The following is a 17,865-nucleotide window of genomic DNA, read 5'->3' as shown; positions in this document are numbered from 1 at the left end:
AAAACTGTTTGAAAAGCGCTTGTGCGCTTAACTCTAACTTGGCCTTTTGCACAATACCACGCAAGTCTTTGTTTTGCCCCATTTGAGTTTAATGCATCAACTTTGAATTTCTTCAAATCCCAACTGGCTGCAAAAGCAGAGGATGCTACTGTAAAGTTAAATTTATTGATTTGGTCTAGTTAGCCTTAGCTAAATAATATAATGTATACGCCCATAGGAACTTACCAAGCACAGTGGGTAAAAGAGAACAAGTAAAAGTGCGTTGAGATCGCCCGGGCCGAATCTTATATTCCGGACACCATGGATCACATGTTATTCCCCCCACCGTAGGATAGGGGGTATATTCATTTAGTCACTCCGTTTGCAACACATGGAAATATCATTTTCCGACCTTACATAGTATATATATTTCGGATCGTCGTAAAATTCTAAGACGATTTAACGATGTCCGTGTGTCTGTCCGTTTGTTTGTTGTAATCACTCTAGAGCCTTCAAAAATTGAGATATTGAGCTGAAACTTGGCACAGATACGTCTTTTTGATGTACGCTGGTTAAGTTCTTGAACGGGCCAAATCGAACCATATTTGAATATAGCTTCTTTATAGACCGATCTTCCGATAAAGGGTATGAAGCCCATAAAAGCTTTCGATGAAATTTGAAACAGTGAAACAGTCCTCCCGACATCCCCTCCAAGTATGGTCCAGATCGAACATTATTTAGATACAGCTGCCATATAGACCGATCTGCCGATAAAGAGTCTGAAGCCCATATAAGATTTATTTTTTTATCCGATTTCGCTGAAAATTGAAACAGTGAGTTGTTTTAAGCCTCCCGACATCCGCCCTAAAAATGGTCCTGATCGGACTATATTTAGATATAGCTGCCATATAGACCGATCTGTCGTTTAAGGGTCTAAAAGCCATAAAAGCTGCATCTATTACCCGATTTCGCTGAAACTTTAATAAGTGAGTTGTTTTAAGCCACCCGCCATCTGATCTCCATATGGTAAATATCGGACTATAGTTAGATATAGCTGCCATATAGACCGATATGCCGATTAAAGGCCTAATATTCACAAAAGCTTTTTATATTACCGAATTTCGCTGAAATTTTATATAGTGAGTTGTTTTAAGCCTCCCGACATCCGACCCAAATATAAGTCAGATCAGACTATATAGATATAGCTGTCAAATGGTCCGATTTTCCAATTTAGAGTTTAAATCCAATAAAAAATGATTTATTGTCTAACCAAACCAAACCGTTTTTTCTCACGCAGTGGCTGCCTCACACTTAATCTGTATGTCAATGAGTCAAATATCTCTATCTAGTCTCTAGTGCCCTAGTGGGCGTCCTCATCGCTCCGCCTATGCCAGGACAACATGTTCTCTGAACCTGTTCTATGATCCTTACGTTGCAATTTTTCTCCATTGCAGTCCACCAAACTACTGAGGCGTAACTAAGTATTGGTCTAATCACGCTCTGTAGAACCAGTGGACTATCCTCGGATTCAGGCCCCATTTTGAGTCTACGGCCTGTCGACATAGTGCCCAATATCTGTGAGCTTTCTCGGTTCGCTCCTGAATGTGACACTTTAATTCAGTTTGCAGTCCCAGATCAATCCTAAGTATTTGACCTTCCCAGACATCGAAATCGTTCTATTGAGGAAATGTGGTGCTTCAAATTGGCCCACCTTTGTCTGCCTCGTGAATAAGCAGATATCGGTCTTCTCTGCGTTAATATTGAGACACTTAGGTCTAGCCTAGTCGTATGCAATCTGCTAGACCCTTTCAGCCCTCTTAGAAGTATTATAACATTATGTTAAAATCCCTCCGACAGTCAGCATCCGTAATAGGTTATTTATGGTGGTCATCCATAGGAGTAGCGACAAAATGCCTCCTTGTGGCGTGCCCTGCGCCACTTTCTTCCATATATTTGCGTTATTTATCTGTTTCTTAGCATATGGTTTATCCAGTCACTAAGGACCCGATCCACCCAGTACTGGTCTAAGGATTGGATCAGTGTGTGGGTCTGCACATTGTATGCCAATGCATACTGCCAATGTATGTATATGTAATGTACGTCTTGGCATCGAAAGATTTTTCTATTCTATCTATTATGCACAACCTCGTGCAGGGCAGTCTCCACCGACACTTCTCATAGTCCTACTGTTTGAATTTGATCAGTTCGCTTGATGTCTTACTCTTTATCATGGTGTCCATGATAAGATCAATGTTTTTGAGTAGAAATGACTTAATCCTTTAGGTCTGTAGGTTTTTGGTGTCGCATAACTTGCTTTCCCAGGCTTGGGTATAAATACCACCCTTGCCTCCTGCCAGACTTTCGGAGTATATGCAAGTACTAGACACGCTGTAAAAATTGTGGCCAAATGGGTTGGCAAATAGTCGGCCTTCTTCTGTAGTAATGCCGGAAATATTCCAACAGGTCCGGGTGAATTAAATGGTTTGAAGCTCCTCAAGGCTTTCTTTACCATACATTCTGTAATTATAAACCTTCGATCAACTTCATTATTCCAAGATTCCGGTGTCTCCGTGAGTCTCGACGTATCATGTGGAAAATGCGTTTATTTCTTTTTTTTTATCAAAATCCTCAACGTGTCTTCGTTGTCTCTGCTGACACTCCCATTTCGTCTACTAAAGTTTCAATTTGGAAATGGGTTTATGAGAGAAATTTTTCATCTTGGCAGCGTCATTAACACTATCGACTTGTGCACAAAAAAGCCTCCAGTAAATCAGTAAATCCCAGGAAACTTACGCTTTTTTGCGATGTGCTCTGTTATAAAGACTGCGGACCTTTTTCCCAATATTCCGAATCTTCCCGGTCATCTAGAGTTTTTCTTGATCTGATTTCCATTGCCGAAGAGGACAACTATCTTCGAAAGACCTCCCAATTGTAGTCCTAGTCCTGTTGACATTGTCGTCAATGTCTTCTATGCTTGAATAATCTGAATTATCTTGCCCAACTACGGACCTTTTTCCCAATATTCCGAATCTTCCCGGTCATCTAGAGTGTTTCTTGACCTGATTTCCTTTCCCGAAGAGGACAACTATCTTCAAACGACCCCACTATTGCAGTCGTAGTCCTGTTGACATTGTCGTCAATGTCTTCTATGCTTGAACAATCTAAATTATCTTGCCCAACTACGGACCTTTTTCCCAATATTCCGAAGCTTCCCGGTCATCTAGAATTTTTTTGACCTGATTTGCTTTCCTCCAGGAAGCACTTTTTGCCGCCCTGATATCCCAGTAAATCCCAGGAAACTTACGCTTTTTTACGATGTGCTCTGTTATAAAGACTGCGGACCTATTTCCCAATATTCCGAATCTTCCCGGTTATCTAGAGTTTTTCGTGACCTGATTTCCTTTCCCGAAGAGGACAACTATCTTCGAACGACCTCCCTATTGTAGTCTTAGTCCTGTTGACATTGTCGTCAATGTCTTCTATGCTTGAACAATCTAAATTATCTTGCCCAACTGCGGACCTTTTTCCCAATATTCCGAATCTTCCCGGTCATCTAGAGTTTTTCTTGACCTGATTTCCTTTCCCGAAGAGGACAACTATCTGCGAACGAACCCACTATTGCAGTCGTAGTCCTGTTGACATTGTCGTCAATGTCTTCTATGCTTGAACAATCTAAATTATCTTGCCCAAGCCTTCTTCTGAGTAGTTTTCCGAATTTTGTCCAGTTGTTTATCAAATTATTACGAAGGCTTATCGTATTCGTCGCTGGCTGTGCCATTCTTAACCTAATGTAGCTCCAATACTGAACCTCATCGATTAGATTTTCCGAACATATTGTCATATCTTAGACCTCCTCCCTAATCCTATTAACAAAATAAGCGGTGTTACCTATATTAAGTGTTATAGGTCATTAGTATTGAAGAATTCTGCCAAGACATGGCCCGCTGAGTAATTTTGAAACAATCTCAACCTCACGACAATGGTCGCAGCACTTTATTTTTCCACGGTGTTTAGAGGAATTTAGTATAGAATTGCGGTCTGTGCTTCATTTGAGATTGGTGAGATAGTCCACCTGACTACAACACCATATAGGATTATAAGTCTGAAAACCGCAGTATTAACGCAGAGTATCGCAGTTGGTCTAAACCCCCAACAATTGACAATAGTTACATTCCTCAATAGCCACTATTACATTCTTCTCTGTCAGTGACACTCCTGGTGTTGGGTTCACTGTTGATATCATTTAGCACCCTGGCACGATTTTTGTAGCAACAGTTTGTGCCTTTTATTTTGGAATTTTCTATACGGTTCCACTGTCCTCTTTCCCCAATATTGACGTGCATATTGGTATTCCATCTTAGCGAAGTAAATATTTCATCATCCGCATTGACATCGACATCCACATCACTGTCAGCCTCAACTTCGGCATTAACGTCAGTCATGTTTGTCATAGTTTGCGAGTTTTTTCTCCTCGTTGTTGTTGTTTTTGTTGATGCTCTGCAAGCAAGCCTTTAACTGTTCATTTCATCTTCACTTGTTGCGTTTATCGATTGAAAACGCACCACCACAAACAATGCTACGATTTTTATTTGCCTGTTTTCGTTTTCGAAATTTCTTGCCCAACCTTAAAGTTCCCTATAAGAAAAAAAAGTGTTTTTAAGGGGCGTTAAATATTTGTATTTCAATGTGTGAAATTGTGAAAATTGTGTGAGGTCCATTGTTTGGTGACCTAAATATTTTTCCTCAATAAAGTACAAAAATTTTAAAATCTTATCGCTATCATTGATTTTGTGTCTCGTATGCTCAACAATGTGCAGGGAAACATATTGAGGTTGCTCAAAAAAAAAGGCAAGTAAATGCTGCGACAGCTCTGGTCTCAAAGTTACGCAAGCTATTAGTAAGTCATGTGTCACAAATTACCGCCTAATTAAGAAAGAAAACATTATTCATGGAATTTTTGTAATATTAAACATCGTCTGGTGGTGGGTATGATGTGCGAAATATTGTGAATTTTTTTAAGAGAAAGATAGCTAAAAAGCCTAGTAGGCTGGTTGAAAGTTTTATACATGGTTTGAGTTGGCTTAGAGTGGCAGTCTGAAAACAGAATGGGTGGCGGCTTAGACATTTAAGGTCATTTTGACACCACTGCAACAAGAGGGTAAGGAGTGCCTTTTAGTTTAAACTAACGAACCTGGTAAGGTTTTAAAAAATCGAAACAGCTAAGTTTTCAGTTTTCTGTCGTTGCTGACAGACTAAAGGTTGCCAGCAACGACTTTTACAGAAGCTGTGTGGTCATCGAAGAAGAAGAGACTATAGAACATCTTCTGTGCGTGTCCCGCTCTGGCATTCAGAAGGAGTTCCACTTTAGGTTCTCATTTCTTTGAGAACTTTTCTGATATAGCAGATGTGAACATTCGCATGTTGTTGGGCCTTCTAAAGCTATCTGCATTCTTCAACGTTAGAAACTGGAAGGCGTCTTCGTTCTCCTCATGAATGTCGCAGCCTTTTCAATGGCCAAAACATTAAATTGAACTCAGGTTCTAAGTGGAAAGTTTGGTGACGGAACTTAGGTTCCCGTTGGTAGAAATGCGGATAAGATAGAAAACTCAAGCTAATGACATGAGTTAATGATGTGACCTTAGGTTCACGAGCGAAAAGAGATTATGAACTTTACTTTTAATTGGATTTGATATTTGCTCCTATACAGATACGCACAATGAGTGAGAACAACAAGAGTTTCCGTTGTGTAACTTTCATTTATTAATAGAAACAACTAAAAGCGTTCTAAGTTCGGCCGGGCCGAATCTTATATACTCTCCACCATGGATCGCATTTGTCGAGTTCTTTTCCCGGCATCTCTTCTTAGGCAAAAAAAGGATAAAAAAAGATTTGCCAGTCCAGTTCGGATCACAATTAAATTATATGTTGGAGACCTGTGTAAAATTTCAGCCAATTCGAGTAAGAATTGCGCCCCAAAGAAGTAAAATAGAGAGATCGATTGATATGGGAGCATTATCAGGCTATAGACCGACTCAGACTATAATAAACACGTATGTTGATGGTCATGACTGGATCCGTACAAAATTTGAGGCAAATCGGATAATAATTGCGACCTCTAGAGGCTCAAGAAGTCAAGATCCCAGATCTGTTTATATGGCAGCTATATCAGGTTATGAACCGATTTTAACCTTATTTGACACAGTTGTTGAAAGTAAAAATAAAACAAGTTATGCAAAATTTCAGCCAAATCGGAGAGGAATTGCGCCCTCTAGAAGCTCAAGAAGTCAAGTCACCAGATCTGTTTATATGACAGCTATATCAGGTTATGAACCGATTTGAACCATACTTGGCACAGTTGTTGGATATCATTACAAAATACTGCGACCCAAAATTCATTCAAATCGGATAAGAATTGCGCCCCCTAGAGGCTCAAGAAGTCAAGACCCAAGATCGGTTTATATGACAGCTATATCAGGTTATGAACTGATTTGAATCATACTTGGCACAGTTGTTGAATATCATAACAAATCACGTCGTGCAAAATTTTATTCCAATCGGATAATAATTGCGCCCTCTAGAGGCTCAAGAAGTCAAGAACCAAGATCGGTTTATATGACAGCTGTATCAGGTTATGAACCGATTTGAACCATACTCGGCACAGTTGTTGGATATCATTACAAAATACTTCGAGCCAAAATTCATTCAAATCGGATAAGAATTGCGCCCCCTAGAGGCTCAAGAAGTCAAGACCCAAGATCGGTTTATATGACAGCTATATCAGGTTATGAACCGATTTGAATCATACTTGGCACAGTTATTGAATATCATAACAAATCACGTCGTGCAAAATTTTATTCCAATCGGATAATAATTGCGCCCTCTAGAGGCTCAAGAAGTCAAGTCTAAGTGAGTCTGATGGCAGACTGCCACCTAAAACTATCCTAACCTTATCATTCTCCACCTGTCTCACCACATTGACAACTCTGGAAAAAATATGTCATTTAAATTTTTATAACAAATAACGCGGGTCCTCGGCCGAGTACCAGTGTTAGCATAGAAAAAATTGACACCACAGTTTAAAGAATTTTTTTTCGAGATTCGATATTTTTCTTCCTTCTACTGTTTACACCTTGTTTTTTTGTTATCATTAATTGAATGGACCTCCCATTACGCCTATTATTCGGTAGACCAAAAAATTACATAATCTAAAAAAAAAACAAGTTGTTTTATTTTATGGACCAGAAAAAATGGGCACTTTAAAATTTTACATTTAATAATGACTTCGTTCCCATTTCTTATCAACATTCAGCCAGACTACCGGACATTTCATTCACAAAAATCTTTTTGCAGGCATTTGCTGCCAAAAACGATCACAAAAAAGTCGCTTGCTATCAAAAGCGTCTGCCATTATAAGGCAAAATGAATGAAAAAAAAAAAAACTGAAACACGTTCCCCTAACAATTTGTTGGCACATTGAGTGTCGTCAGTAGTTTAACAAAAAATTAAACAAAACGCGATACCTAAGAAAAACGTATTCGCTGCACTTGCACTTGATGCGAAATTCGATGGGTGTAAAGCCGGTTTGCTGATGAACCTGCAGCACCGCAAATGGTCGGCAAAGGGGCCATTGTAGCCTACAATAATGGAAGAATTACGTATGTATTACATACCCATGGGCTAAGTAAGCCAAAATGTACGATTTCAGTCACAGATATGGACGTGCAAAATTCCAAGAAACCAAAACAAAAAGTTATTACATAACTTTCACTGGCTTTTAACTTGGCCGCAACTGTTTTCAACAAAAAAAAAAAAAAAAAAAAAAACCAGAGCCATCCATTCGATCTGAGCAGTTAGTTAGTCAGGCAAGTACCATCATACAATAGGCCATAAAGTCTCTGTAATTTTGTGGCAAGGAATTTGTGTTCCCATCTCAATGTGATATTGGGTGGTTTCCCACAAAATTCAGCATATATCTCTTTGCGATTAAATCATGGCTTGGAAATGATTCATACTTTTTTTTCGCCGAAAATTCATAAAATTCGAATAGCCCGGAATGTTGTGAAGTTATGCAAATAAGACATGTTTCCTATTTGCGATTTATGCCAACATATGACAATGCATAAACGAAATAATTCGATAAAGGCCTAACCCCAATAAGCGAAAGTAACAAAAATCACTTAACTTTGTATGTGGCCAAAATATGACAGCCACACTTGAGGCTATCACTAGTGCTTCAGAGAAATGATGCTGTCGTGAGTATGTGGGGGAGTGAGGAAGCGAAATAACGACATGAAATAATTTACTTGAACAAGCGAGAAATACTTGGAATATTTTGTTGAGACAATTACAAAGATTGGCTTGCAAGCAGCGTTGCACTGTGGGATAGAATCGAAAAATCTAGAAAAAATCTGACGTTTGATGGCGAGATATTTGTTTGAAATTGTAGGTGGTTAAAGCTGCGGTGTTAACGAGATCATGTGCAAAATTTTAAGTCTCTGAGTGGTCTAGGCGCTTCTCTGCAAGTCCCTTAACTTGGTCACCTCGGCATTTCGGGTCTCAATGGGTCTATCTATTTTCCTTCTGGGTGTTACAAACAAATGCACTAAGTTATAATACCCTGTACCACAGTAGTGGTGTAGGGTATAACAATTGACAATCGGATCACAAATGAAGATTTGCGGCCCGACTAAATTTTCGAAATGCCGAGGTGACCATGTTATATATTGGGTTGCCCAAAAAGTAATTGCGGATTTTTTAAAGGAAAGTAAATGCATTTTTAATAAAACTTAGAATGAACTTTAATCAAATATACTTTTTTTCTAAAGCAAGCTAAAAGTCACAGCTGATAACTGACAGAAGAAAGAATGCAATTACAGAGTCACAAGCTGTGAAAAAAATTTTCAACGTCGACTATATGATAAATCCGCAATTACTTTTTGGGCAACCCAATATATATCAACTCAGAATCACTTTCTTAAACTAAAACGTAGATATACGAGGGTTGCCTTTTATATTTCGGGAATAGAGAACAAAAGCAAATATAAGTCATAAAAAATAGCTTTATTGTTTTTTAAAATATTTCCCAATAAGATCTATACATTTAAAGCACACCGATAGCGCTGTGTGGCTTGAACTTCCTTTACAAAGCTGCTAAAAGTGCAGTACGTTTTTTGATGGGAATACTATGTATTGGGTTGCCCAACAAGTAATTGTCGGTAATATAGTAGTAATATAGTCGGCGTTGACAAATTTTTTCAACGTCTTGTGACTCTGTAATTGCATTCCTTCTTCTGTCAGTTATCAGCTGTTACTTTTAGCTTGCTTTAAAAAAAAGGGCGCGAAATTTTGTTTACATTTGTTTGTTTGGCGTCAATTTTAATATGGGTACCACATGTATTGAAAGAAATTCATTTAACAAACCGATTCAACGCTTGTGATATGCAATGAATTCGATCCGTTTTTAAAACGAATTATAACTGGAAATGAAAAATGGATTGTTTACAACACCGTTAGTCGAAAACGATCATGGCCCTAGCATGGTGAACCAGCTCAAACCACTTCAAAGGCTGACATCCACCAAAAGAAGGTTATGCTGTCTGTTTGGTGGGATTGGAAGGGTGTGGTATATTCATATCCACCAGGACAACGCTAGACCGCACACATCTTTGATCACTCGCCAAAAACTGAGTGAGCTTGGCTGGGAACTTTTGATGCATCCACCATATAGCCCTGACCTTGCACCATCATACTATCATTTATTTCGATCTTTGCAGAACTCCTTAAATGGTAAAACTTTAGGCAATGATGGGCTATAAAATGGCACTTGGTTCAGTTTTTTGCAGATAAAGGCCAGAAGTGCAATGAGCGTGGAATACTAAATTTGCCAGGAAGATGGCAAAAGGTTATCGAACAAAATGGCAATTATATATTTGATTAAAGTTCATTCTAAGTTTTATTAAAAATGCATTTACTTTCATTTAAAAAATCCCCAAATACTTTTTAGGCAACCCAATATAACTCACTGTCCCAAATTCCAGCGATATCGGACAATAAATGCGACTTTTATAGGCCCAAGATCTTTAATCTAAATGTGGATCGATTTGGGCCGTATTGAACAACGATGTCGGAAGCCCTAACACAACTCACTGTCTTCAAGTTTCAGCGAAATCGGATAATACATGTGGCTTTAATGGCCCAAAGACCTTAAATCGGCAAATCGATAGTTCGATATAGCCTGTCATGAACAAAAAAGAATCTGTGCAATGTTTCATTTAATGTCTCCATTTTTTAAAGACTGTCGCGTGATTTCAACACATAGACGGGTAGACAAGGCTAGATCGCCTTAGATTTGTACGACGATGGTGGTGGGTAAAAAAATATTAACATTCCGTGGCAGGATTTTGTTTTAATTTTAATCGAATTTGCCTGAAGTTTTGCACGTGTTCAGTGTTCCAATTATCGTGCAAAATATGTTCCAAATGGGGACATAACCTTATATTCCTATATAAAGGGTGACTTTATAAGAGATATAGAAAAGTTTTTCAAAAAAAAAAAAAAAAAAAACACATAAGATTCTGAAAAATTTATGAAATTTTTTATTTGTATCGATACTAAGGTCCATATAATTTAATATTTGAAGTTTATTTCATGTAAATGTTGACCGTGACTGTGCCTCAAATAGTCCATCCGCTTAGTCCAATATTGGCATACTCTTTCCAATATTTGGGCTGGTATCTTACGAATAAATGCCTCAACATTGTCTTCCAATGCCTCAAATGATCCAGGCTTCTCTGTATAGACTTGATCTTTAATATAAACCCACACAAAATAGTCTAAGAGGCATTAAATCGCACGATCTAGTGGGCCAATTGACCGGTCCCGAACGTGAAATAAAGTGTCCACCGAACTCGCCTCTCAATAAGTCCATTGTTACCCGTGCTATGAGGCATGTGCCATCGTCTTGTTGAAACCACATGTCATGCAAGTCAAGCTATTGCATTTTGGGCAAAAAAAGTTGGATATCATCTCACGATAGTGCTCACCATTCACATTTACGTTACGATTCACATCATCTTTAAAGAAGTATGGTCCAATGATGCCACCAGCCCATAAACCGCACTAAAAAAAAAAAATGCAAATTTTTCCCATGAACATTCCACTAAGTCCGATTCAAGTTGAAGCTCAATGATAAGGGGCCTCCTTCTTATAGCCGAGTCCGAACTTCTTTGGAGAGAAGTTTTATATGGCATAGTACCTCACAAATGTTGCCAGTATTAGGAGGGGAAACTGCGACTTTTTTTTTTTGGATGAAATGGTAGCTCTTGCATTGCTTCTGGCTGATCTTTACTCCAAAACGACAATTCTATTTATATACTTACCCATTGAACCAAAAATGAGCTTCGTCCCTGAATGAAAGAAGCGCGCGATGGACTGTCATAACAGAGCACGCATTTTGATAATAAAGTTCTACAATTTGCAAGCGTTGCTCGTTTGTAAGACGATTCATAGTTAGATTATAGACCAAACTGAAGATGTTTGACAGTGAAATAAAACACGAAACGTTCGTGGGCTGTTTAACCCAGTGTTGCCAAAAAGATAATAGGTAAAAAATCTCTCTTTATAATCTTAATTCCCGATTTAACTTTTTGAGCTCCTAGAAGCCCCAGTGGTCCAAATTGATCTATAACCTTATATAGCTTCCAATTAATACTATATCCCGATTAGACGTCTTGAGCTTCTATAAACCGTAATTGTTGGCAGAAACTTTGCTTGAAATGTTTTGTTGTGTCTTCTAACATCCATTATAATTTTTGACTAAATCGGTCTATATTCTGACGCAGCTCTCAGAGCCTCACCCCATTAGTCTGCTACTGCTCCTAGAAGGTTAAATTTTTGCTTGGTGTAGTACAGCTATGCACCACAACTAAGTTTATTTTGTATAAGTTTTTAGCAGTACCCCAAAATCCAACGCCATGGTTTCCCACGATTCAGTCCGCCCTAACTTAACACGCTTTTATTTGTTTCAATTCAAGTTTGGTAAAATTTTAAATAAAGGTCTACTTTTCCATTTAACCGCTTTACAAAACTGGCCCTTTGCTGTAAAGCGACCTAATACAGTTTTGTAATACAGTTTTTTATTTAATTTTAAACTTGGGCATAACTTTTGTAATCACATTTTTGGTGTGCCGTCATGTGCAGCCCAGCCCATATATCCAAACTAAATATTTTCTAATTTATTTCTATCGAAAAAGACATAATCTTTAAATGAAATTGCAGCCATTGGGCTTTTCTTTAAAGAGTTTACCCTTGCCAGACTTGCTTTCAGTTTTGTTTGCAGTTATAATGACGACAATGATGATGATGATGATGATGACATTATATGTGACATTACCTTAATGCCCGCAAACATTCCATGGTGTACCATATTTTGCCATCATCGTTGTTGCCACGGCAAATACTCTCGAGTTAACCTAATAACCGACAATCAGTCTGTCCCCTGTACTTCTGTTTGCAGACACTTTAACCAACAAATTTTGGTTGCTTTCTTGGGGGAAATTAAATCACGTTTACAAATACACATCCACAAATATCATACGTAGAAAAGTGTTTGTGTGTGTGACTACGATTAACTACGATTACTTTAGCCAAATAGCCATGCATGCGCGTGTGTGTGTGTGTGTAGGGTCGTCTGTCTGTCCTGCCTGTGTCTTCCATGGGTTATGGGTAAGACTGAAATGTTTTTAATGGTTGGATATGTTTACAATTCTTAAACTTTTATTTTCTATTTGATGGCATTACCCCAACTGCATGACCATGACTCGGTATCTTGGGCATGATGTCTGTGTGTTCGATAGAGTTGGCTACAGTAGTCTTTGGCTTGAAATGCCGGGTGGCGGAAAACGAATTGAGTTGCCGCTTGGTTTAGTGGACAATTTAGTAAATCGTCACAGCGTGCCTAGGACTTGTATATACTCCGAAAGCCTGGCAGGTGGCAAGGGTGATGTTTATACCCAAGGCCGGCAAGGCAAGTTATGCGACACCCAAGGGCCTACAGACCCATAAGCCTTACGTCCTTTCTACTCAAAACCATGGAACGTATTGTGGACACCATGATGAAGAGTAGGACATCCAGCGGACTGCTTAAATACAAACAGAATGCCTATGTCAAGGGAAAGTCGGTGGTGACAACCCTGCACGAGGTTGTGCATAAAATAAAGGAATCTTTCGATGCCAAGATGAACACACTGGCGGTATGCATTGACATGGAGGGGGCTTTTAACAATGCGCGGACTGACAAAGTGATCCAATCCTTAAACCAGTATCGGGTGGACCTGGTCTTTAGAGACTGGATAAACCATATGCTAGGGAACAGATGGATAAATTGTGGCTCCCACGACATAAATAAAAAGGAGAAAGTGGTACATAACACGCCACAGGGGGTATTTTATTGCCACTCCTATGGGTGACCACCATAAATAACCTATTGCGGATGCTGACTGGGGAGGCATTTGATGTTACAATACTTCTAAGAGATAAGGATCTAAACCAGGTATGAAGAAGCGCTGAAAGGGCAGTGCAGATGGCATACGATTGGGCTAGTCCTAGGAGTCTCAATGTTAATCCAGAAAAGACCGAAATCTGCTTGTTCACGAGGAAGGCAAAGATGGGCCAATTTAACGCACCACGTTTTCTCAATAGAACGATATCGATATCTGACAAGGTCAAATTCCCAACGACCTACATCAATATTATTTATCTGTGAAAAATTTCAGGCGGTTAGCTCTACGCGTTCGACTGCTACAGTGATTTCGACAGACGGACGGACGGATATGGCTAGATCGATTTAGAATTTCGAGACGATCAATGGGGTCCTAGACCAATATATCGAGGTATAACAAACGGAATGACGAAATAAGTATACCCCCATCCTATGGTGAAGGGTTTACAAATGCATGAAATCTTTATTCGAATCGATTGTATGGTTCATATAATTTAATTTAGGATTATTTCATGCAAATGTAGAAAGTGACTGCGCCTCAAATGGTCCATCCGCTTAGTCCAATTTTGGCATACACTTTCCAACATTTCGGCCAGTATCTCACGAATAAATGCTACAATGTTGTCTTTCAATGCGTCAATTGAAAAAGGCTTAACTGTATAGGCATGAGCTTTAGCATAGTCACACGAAAAATAGTCGAAAGGCGTTAAATCGCACGATTTAGGCGGCCAATTAACTGGTCCCGAATCGAACTCGTCCCTCAAAAGTCCATGGTTATGCGTGCTGTGTGGCATAATGCACCGTCTTGTTGATCTTGCCCATAATGCACAAAAAGTTGGATATCATCTCACAGTAGGGCTCACCATTCACAATTACGTTACGATTCGCATCAACTTTGAAGAAGTACGGTCCAATGATATCACCAGCCCATAAACCGTACCAAACTGTGACTTTATCTGGATGCATTGGTAGCACTTGCAATGCAATTGGCTGATCTTCACTCCAACATCGACAATCCTGCTTATTTACGTTTCCATTGAGCCAAAAATGAGATTCGTCGTAAAATGGAAAAAGTACGCGATGAACTTTCTTAACAGAGCACGCATAACATTCAATAATTTGCAAGCGTTGTTCGTTTGTAAGACGATCCATGGTTAAATGATAGACCAAACTGAAGATGTTTGGAAGTGAAGCAAATCGCGAAACGTGCGTGAGCTGTTTAAAGCAATGTTCCCAAAAAGATAATAGCTAAAAAGGTACCCTTTTCAGGGGAGAAAGTGGCACAGGGCGCCAATTTTCAGAAGAGTCTTAAAGGTCCCGCAGATGGCATACGACTGGGCTAGACCTAGGGGTCTCAATGTTAACGCAGAAAAGAACAAAATCTGCTTATTTTCGAGGAACAAAAAGGTGGGCCAATTTAATCCACCACGTTTCCTCAATAGATCGACTTCTATATCTGTCAAATGCTCGTGAGTGATCTTTGACAGGAAACTTAATTGGAAGTGTCATATTCAGGAGCATTCCGATGAGGCTAACAGAAGTTGGGCGCTATAAAGACTTGGGCCTGAATCCGAGGATAGTCCACTGGCACTACAGGAGCGTGCTTGGACCAATACTTAGTTACCCCTCAGTGGTTTGGTAGACTGCTATGAAGAAAAAGTGCAACATTAGGAAAATACAACAGGTTCAGATAAAAGGCTGGCTTGGCGCAGGCGGAGCGATAAGGACCTCGTCCACTAGGGCACTGGATACGATTCTGAATATGCGTACAGATTAAATGTGAGACAGCCATATCTTAGTCTCATAGCAGAAATAGCTGCCTCACATTTAATCTGTATGTTTATGGGTCGGATATCTAGAATCCTCCCCAGTGCCCTAGTGGGCGTGGTCCTCATCGTTCCGCCTAGGCGATGGGAAAATGGATAGAGGATAGGGACAGGTCATACCATCGCGGGAAAATCGAGGCGACGATAGAAAACCTGGAAGGAGTGGAAGAGGTTTCCGATCGGATACCGGAGACAACATTTGAGGTCGATTGCTAGGCACAGTTGCCAGCAGCGCAGTCTTGGATTGACGGAGCCCTATTATTGCCATCTGGAAGATCATGTTACACGGATGGATCAAATCAGAGAACAGACTGGGCCTGAGGGTCTACATTAAAAGCCCATGGACTGAGATCTGTTTAAGACTGTCTGCCCATACTACGGTCCTGCGATCCGGGATTGCCCTGAGATCCGGGCAATCACGGAATGCTTGATGAAGTGTGGTGCTAATGCGAGAACGTCGAGTGTGAACATATTTACGGATAGTAAACTGGCCATTAGGGCAATAGCAAACAGGATGGTACAGTCACGAATGGTCTTGTAGTGCAAGAAGGAGATTAACGCCTTCTCTGATAATGTCACGGTCCGCATCGTTTGTGTGCCGGGGCATAGTGGAGTAAGAGTGAATTAAAAAGCAGACAAATAGGCAGTGAAGGCCAGAGGATTGCCGTCAATAAACTGGGTTAACCCGAGGCCTTTCGGATCGACGCAGTCCAAGTTAAGGGCGTGGGCTACGAATGCGTATTTAACACTGCATAACGGTCGGTAGGACGACGAAAATCCTATGGGGATATCCGGATTGTGGGAATTTGAGACTATTACTGAAAGGAAGCAAGCAGGAAGTCAGTAAAGCTTTCGGTATCATAACAGGAAATATATATACTATGAGCTCATTTATCCAAAATCGGTGCGGCAAGTGATAGCATGCGGGCATGTAGGGCATGCGGGGAAGATGATGAGACGTTGGAGCATTTTCTATGTCATTGTCCGGCTTTCGCGGCTAATAGACACCGGCACTTAGGTGGGGACAAAATGCCAGACATAAATCAACTTAGGGGAGTGGTATGGGAAACTCTTAGGGAATTTAGATTTAGATATAGCTGTCATATATGTATGTCACCCGATTTTCACTAAAATAGCCACTGCATGAACATTTTTTGCCCAATCCTGTCAAAATTTTGCACAACTCTTTTCTCGACGACTACCACAATATCTGCTCGAAATGGGATCAGATTTTGATATAGCTCCCATATATATGTTTGCCAGATTTTGGATAATTTGAAAGAATGCTGTCATTTTTCAACCGTAGTTATTACTGTTTGAACATACTAGCTCGATTTTTGATGCGGATTGTTTAATAACCCATCTAAAAAAATATCTGCCGAGGTGTGGGGGTCGGTGTGGGGTATCATACAGTCGGCACCGCCCAATTTTTGCCTTTCCTTTCTTTTTTATAGTGAATTTTATAAAGCCGAGCAGATGTCTATATAATGAGTTTAGATAGCTTAGCTGGCAAACCATAGACACCTGCTGCCAGGTGCCAAGACAGTGGGTCCCAAAAATTGGCGTAAAATTTAAAAAATATTTACTCAACATATGCCACAAGTTAGTCGAGACTAGTGCCTTCTGTAGTTGACTTAACTGGATATATATTTTGTTTTGGGCTAAAGCGAAAAACAAACTAAAGTGAAATGAAATGTTTATTTGCTTGATTCACAAAAGCATCAATTAAAGCACTTTTATTTTCATCAAGTTTAAATCAAGTGTATATGGCCCCAAAATGGACATCTGTTTTTGGGCAATGGCTGAATGAATGGTCTTACTTGTTTACTGATTTTCTTCTTCTTCTTCTTTTTTTTAGCTATTTTTGTTGATGTCGTAAAAACTTTTTCCATTAACAGCTACACAATTATCAAATTTGATTAAAACAACGCCAACACAGACACATACACACACAGACGTGCATTAAGCCATTTAAAGACACACAAAAACACTTCCTATTCATGCTGAAAAGCTTGTAATTTAATTAACGTTTCAACGAATTTTCTGCTTTTTTCGAGCTTTTCTATATTTGTATATGTAAAATTCCTAGTAAACTCAATACGTATTCTTTGAACTCTTTGCGAAAGTTTTTTTCTTGAAGCTGAAGCACTAGCTTCGTTCGGGATGGCTTATTTGAGATTAACAATTTTTTTCTCAGTTTTTACGATATGATTTGAAATTCTGAGAATTTTTTTAATTTTTTTTTAAGTTTTTGGTTTAATCCAATTTATGAAAAGAAACATTTGAAAACGTCCTGTGTAAATTACGAGTAACCTTTAATTCTAAAAGGTAAATGTCATATTTCGTCATAAAAACAAATGAAAACACAACATTGCCTATTTCCACGGATACCCATAAAACGGATAATAAATGCGTCCTTTATGTTCGTTAGGCATTTAAACGGGAGTTTGGTATATATGTCCAAAATTTGCCAGATCTGGTGCATATTCAGCACGGAAGACCTGGCATCGCTCACTGTGCCGAATTTCAGGAAAATTAACTAATAAATGTGGCTAAAATGCC

This window comes from Stomoxys calcitrans, chromosome 2 (assembly GCF_963082655.1).
Source record: "Stomoxys calcitrans chromosome 2, idStoCalc2.1, whole genome shotgun sequence".
NCBI classification, from domain to species: Eukaryota; Metazoa; Arthropoda; class Insecta; order Diptera; family Muscidae; genus Stomoxys; species Stomoxys calcitrans.
Note: the sequence above shows the minus strand (reverse complement) of the source record.